The 5,641-nt window shown below is 33.2% G+C and overlaps 1 non-coding gene across 1 annotated transcript; it reads right to left on the bottom strand.

Annotated features, from left to right (window-relative positions):
* Window positions 1-1,710: 1,710 nt before the first annotated feature.
* Window positions 1,711-1,817, bottom strand: LOC149526334 (small nucleolar RNA R71). The gene has a single exon (XR_016352113.1). It is a non-coding gene; the product is annotated as a small nucleolar RNA R71 (small nucleolar RNA).
* Between the last annotated feature and the right edge of the window lie 3,824 nt (window positions 1,818-5,641).

Raw genomic sequence — 5,641 nt, 5'->3', positions numbered from 1 at the left:
CTAATATACTATCTATTCGATACGTATACTTGCGTTGTAGAATTTTAACTGACACGGCCCACGTAGTCTGATGAGGAAATCTTGATTGAAATTGACTTCTTTCTTCACCTAACTTGGCCAAACTGCAAAGCCCTACAAAAACAACCTTTTAGAGGACTTTTAGAGAGAAGAATGAAACATTAGATTGACAACTGAAAGTCAAGCTGCAAAGTCATTGAAGCTGAGAAAAATTTGAAGAATTCAAGGAGATTTGGAGATCAAGAATACAAGTCTTAAGTTTTTCTATCTTTTTTATTCTCTTATTTTCTTGGTTTTATATTTAATGTTTGAACTTTATTCAATGATGATGTGTGACTTGATGGGCAACTAATTCATTAATCTAAGATTATGATTGAACTTAATACGTAGTTTGATGTATTTATATCCTTTTTACTTATGTTTGGTAGATTTAAGTTTTTAGTTTATTCTATTCTTAATGCTTCTAATTGTCTGGTCACCAATTAGATTGAATTGGAAACCTAGGTTAAATATTCATGAAGGAGATTTAGGTCAAGCTTGAATAGAATAGCTACGATCAAATGCACTTAGTTGATTAGGTCGTTTGATTTGCATATAAGGTAGATATACACCTATAAGCCATACGTAGCCAAAATTAGGGCATGAACTTAATGAATCTATCTTAAGTTAATTTGCATTGACATATAGTAAAATAATTAAGAGAGATGTTTTTATGAGAAACTCGACAAAGACTTGTAAATAATATAAGACTCTAAGTTAGCAACTTAATCCATTAAACTAAGTTAAGAAAGAGAGAGATAATATTTAGATGAAGTATTGAGGGACATCATAATTTAGATCTAAAAGTCAATCAAGTTTAGAAAAGTAACTTTGCTAAGTAAATTTAGAGTAGTTTAGTTTTTAAATTTTATTTTTTTAATTCAAATTTTAGTATTTGGATAAAATTAGGGTGTGTAATTTTAGTAGTTAATAGTAAGAATTAATTCAATTTCTTGTGGGATCGACACTCTACTCATCATTATATTATCTTTGTGATACGTACATTTGCGTGGGTAGAAAATTGAACAACAAGTTTTTGGCGTTGTTGCCAGGGAATTTATTTTTTCTTTTTTGTTAATATTAATACTAAGCATTCTTAATTTTAATCCAGACTTTTCTTTTCTTTAATCTTTTAGGTACTTTTCGTTGTTGTATGCGAAGAGCTCGAAATTTGAAATTCTTCCTTTTGATCCAGAAATTGAAAAGACTTTTCAAAGACTTCGGAGGAAAAATACAAAAGTTTTTGCTCCAACTTAAACAATGGTTGATAAACAAGAGAAAGCTACCAAGCCTTTGAGGAATTATGCTATCCCACACGTACAAAATCTCCACTCTAGTATTTGAAGACCTCCTATTCAAGCGAATAATATTAAAATTAAGCCATTAATCTTTCAGATGATTCAGACTAGTGTTCAGTTTTGGGGTTTGCCTAATGATGATTTGAATGCTCATATTGTAAATTTTCTAAAAATATGCAATATATTCAAGACTAATGGTGTTACTGATGATGCCATAAAGTTGAGGCTCTTCCCTTTTTCATTGAGAGATAAAGCAAAGAGTTGGTTAAATTCGCTTCCTGTTGGTTCTATTAATACTTGGGATGATTTGACTAAAAAATTCTTAGCAAAATTCTTCCCACCTGCCAAGTCAGCAAAGATGCGGATTGATATCACTTATTTCATGCAATTTAATTGTAAATCATTATATGAGGCTTGGGAGAGGTACAAAGATTTGATAAGAAGGTGTCCTCACTATGGATTATCTAAGTGCTTGCATATTCAGACTTTTTACAATGGTTTGCTAGGACCTTTGAGAACTACCATTGATGCTACCACTGGTAGTGCACTCATGAGTAAATCCATTAATGAGGTTTATGATTTGCTTGAAGAGACAGCTTATAATAATTATCATGGCCATCTGAAATATTGGGTACAAGAAAAATTGCTAGAATTCATGAATTAGATGTGATAAACACCATTTCTACACAATTGGCTTCTCTCACAAAAAAATAGATAAACTGAGTGTTAATGTTGTTTAGAAAGCCCTTTATGACATGTGAATTTCGTGGGGAAGCACATTCCAATGACAATTGTCCCATCTATTATGAGTCTTGTCAATTTGTTGGAAATAGGCAATAGAATAATCCCTATTCTTGCACTTATAATCCTGGTTGGAGGAATTATCCTAATTTTTCATAAAATAACAACAAAAGGCCTTTATCAGCAACTACATCAAACTTTCCTTCTAGATTTCCATCTAGAGCCCCCATGCTAGAGAAAAAGCCTTTGATGGAGGATATGTTCATGCAACGCATGACAAAGACTGATGCATTCACAATAAAGACTAATGTATTTATGATAAGGATTGATGCCTCTATTCAAAATCATGTAGCTTCAATTAGAAATTTTGAGACAAAAGTGGGCTAACTTGCCAATACTTTAAATACTAGACCTCATGGTACCTTACCAAGCGATACTGAACTCGACCCAAGAAGAAAAGTTATGGAACATTGTATGGTAATCACTCTTCGTATTGGAGAACAGGTAAGTAACAAAGCTTTAAATTCTGAGATTTCAATTCAATCTGATGAGAAAGAATTGAAAAAGATGTTGAAAAAAAAAATGGTGGTTGAAAAATCTATTGAAAATTCAAAAGAAAAACCACAATTAAAATCTACTCTCACACCTCCACCACTTTTTCCTTAACATTTTCAAAAGAAAAAACTTGATAAACAATTCTAGAGATTTCTTGAGGTATTTAAAAGCTGCACATTAATATTCCTTTTGTTAAAGGTTTAGAACAAATGCGATGTTATCTTAAATTTTTGAAAGTCATCTTGACCAAAAAGAGGAAATTGGAAGATTTTGAGACAATTTTACTAAGGAGTGTAGTGCTATAATCCAGAATAAGCTTCCACCAAAGCTTAAGGATTCATGGAGTTTTTTTATTCCTTGCAATATTGGTTGTTTTAAAATTCTAAAACTTTGTGTGATTCAGGTGCTAGTGTTTCAATAATGCCTTTGTCTATTGCTAGAGAACTTAGATTTCAAGAGATACAACCGATTGCAATTACCTTGCAATTAGCAAATAGAACAATCAAGCACCCAGTTAGGATTATAGAGAATGTTTTGCTTAAAGTTGGGCATTTATACATTCTTGTGGGCATTTATACATTCCTGTGGGATTATAGGGGATGATGCTAAAATTGCTTTTATTTTGGGAAGACCAAAATAACTTTCAGAGTTGGAGAAGAGGAAGTGGTATTTAATTTGTTCAATGCAACTTAGTAGCCCTATACAGATAGTTGCTATAAAATGGATTTAGTTAATGAGGATAAAAATAAGCCTAACCCACCAACTTTAACGAAGCAGGCGCCAACTCTTAAGACAAAACCACTAACACTTTCTAATTATCTTGATTTTGTGGTTAGACAGCGAGTAGTATTTTCTGATTCACAATTCCATTTTTTGCCATGGAATCTTAAACCATATTGGGGGAAAACATTTAAAATGGCAAAGATTGATCCTTATGATGTTATCGAGATTTATAGTGGGTTTACCGAAGCAGTCAAGGTCAATAAAGAAATTCTCGAACCTTATAAAGTAGTGTAAGAAGGGGTGCCATTATCAAGCTAGTGATTATAAAGAAACAATTCTTGGGAAGCAATCCAAGCACTCTAACTTATTTTTTATTTTTTAATTATTTTTATTTAATTATTAAATTATTAACAATCTTTTTATTTTACAAGTACATTTTAAAAAAAGCTTCAAAAAAATAAAAAATTAAAAAAAAAAGGATACGCCTCATGTAATGAGTTAACCTTGTACTAGACTATGACAAGGTAAAGTTATCTATGAGATTGAGTCTTTTGTACTTGTAAGGGAAATGTCCCTCTTTCAAATAATGTAGTGGCTCATGGTGATACAACGATAGAGGGTACAAAGTTACAACGATAGAGGGTACAAAATGTGACTTCGACAATGGCAATTGTTGGGCGCCTTACTAATTATAGTGAAAACTCTAACAAAAGAAAATACGCTCCATCTAGGACCAGTAGTTCTAGCTCAAATAGTGGGGTAAAACTTTCGAGCGTAAGCAAACTCTCAAATGGGGAAAGTGATAGAAGACCACCTGCTAAAGATTCACCCTAACCTAAAACAAGTAAGCCATGGAACTTCGAGCCACATCTATCCATAGCTTGTTTGCTATGCAAGGAACCTCATTGATTAGCTGACTGTCCTCATTGAACAGCTCCTAGTGCGATATGTACTGTCAATGTTGAGACACCCCCACCCTACACCACAATCAAAAAAGTCGAGGAAGAGCCAGCACGAATGGGTTCTATCCGGTTCCTCAGTGCCTTGCAAGAACAACTAGAAAAAATGGAGATAGAGCCCTAACAAGGTTTAATGTATGTAAAGGTGTTGTTGAATGAGAAAAGTACCAAAGCCATGGTCGACACCATGGCTTCAAACACTTTCATCACCTCGGAAGAGGCAAAAAAGTATGATTTTAAAGTTAAGAAGGATTTTGGACACATGAAACTAATTAACTCGCCAACTTCAGCTATAATGGGAAATGCTAAAGATGTAAAGATTAAGATTGGCTCTTGGGAAGGGAAGATAAACTTGACTATAGCCACTATAGATAATTTTGATTTTGTTTTAGGCTTGTATTTTATGATGAAAGCACAAGCCATCCCTTTCTCTACTGCAAGTTGTTTAATGTTTTTTGGAGAATGACCATGTGTGGTACCGGCTACAATCTTACCTAAGAGTGGGAAGAAAATAATACCAACTATACAATTTAAGAAAGGGATCAAGAAAAGTAAACCTTCTTACTTGGCAATGCCTATCTACAAAAGTGAAGATAACAAAAATCCAATACCTGAAGAAGTGAAAATGATTTAGGAAGAATTTTAAGATATAATGCCAAAACAACTACCAAGAGTCTTACTGTCTCGATGAGTTATTGATCACAAGATAGAATTACTTCCAAGAGTCAAGCCACTTGCAAAAATACCATACAGGATGGTTCCCCCAGAGTTAGCGGAGCTAAAGAAACAATTAGACGAGCTTATTCAAGTTGGATTCATTTAACCATCAAAAGCACCTTTTTAAAGCCCTAATACTTTTTTAGAAGAAACAAGATAGGGAGTTTAAGATTATGCATGAATTATCGGGCTTTGAATAAAGTCATAGTTAAGAATAAATATCTTATCCTTCTTATAGCAAATCTCTTTGATCAACTAAATGGTGTAAAGTACTTTTCCAAACTAGTTTTGAGATCGGGTTAACATCAAGTAAGAATGGCCGAGGGAGATGAGCCGAAAGTCACCTATGTAATATGATATGGCCTATTCGAATTTCTCATTATGCCTTTTGGACTAACCAATGCTCCTGTTACCTTTTGCACATTGATGAATCAAGTGTTTCATGATTATCTAGAGAAGTTCGTAGTGATATATTTAGATAATATTATGGTGTATAGTTCAACCTTAGAAGAGCATCAATGGCACTTATGACAAGTCTTCCAAAGGCTATGCAACCACTAGTTATATGTAAAAAGGGAGAGATATGCATTT

This window comes from Theobroma umbraticum, unplaced genomic scaffold (genome assembly GCF_002168275.2).
Source record: "Theobroma umbraticum cultivar Fairchild unplaced genomic scaffold, ASM216827v3 scaffold_2.0, whole genome shotgun sequence".
Lineage (NCBI taxonomy): Eukaryota > Viridiplantae > Streptophyta > Magnoliopsida > Malvales > Malvaceae > Theobroma > Theobroma umbraticum.
The sequence above is the reverse complement of the archived record's forward strand: the minus strand, read 5'-3'. Positions and strand labels throughout refer to the sequence as shown.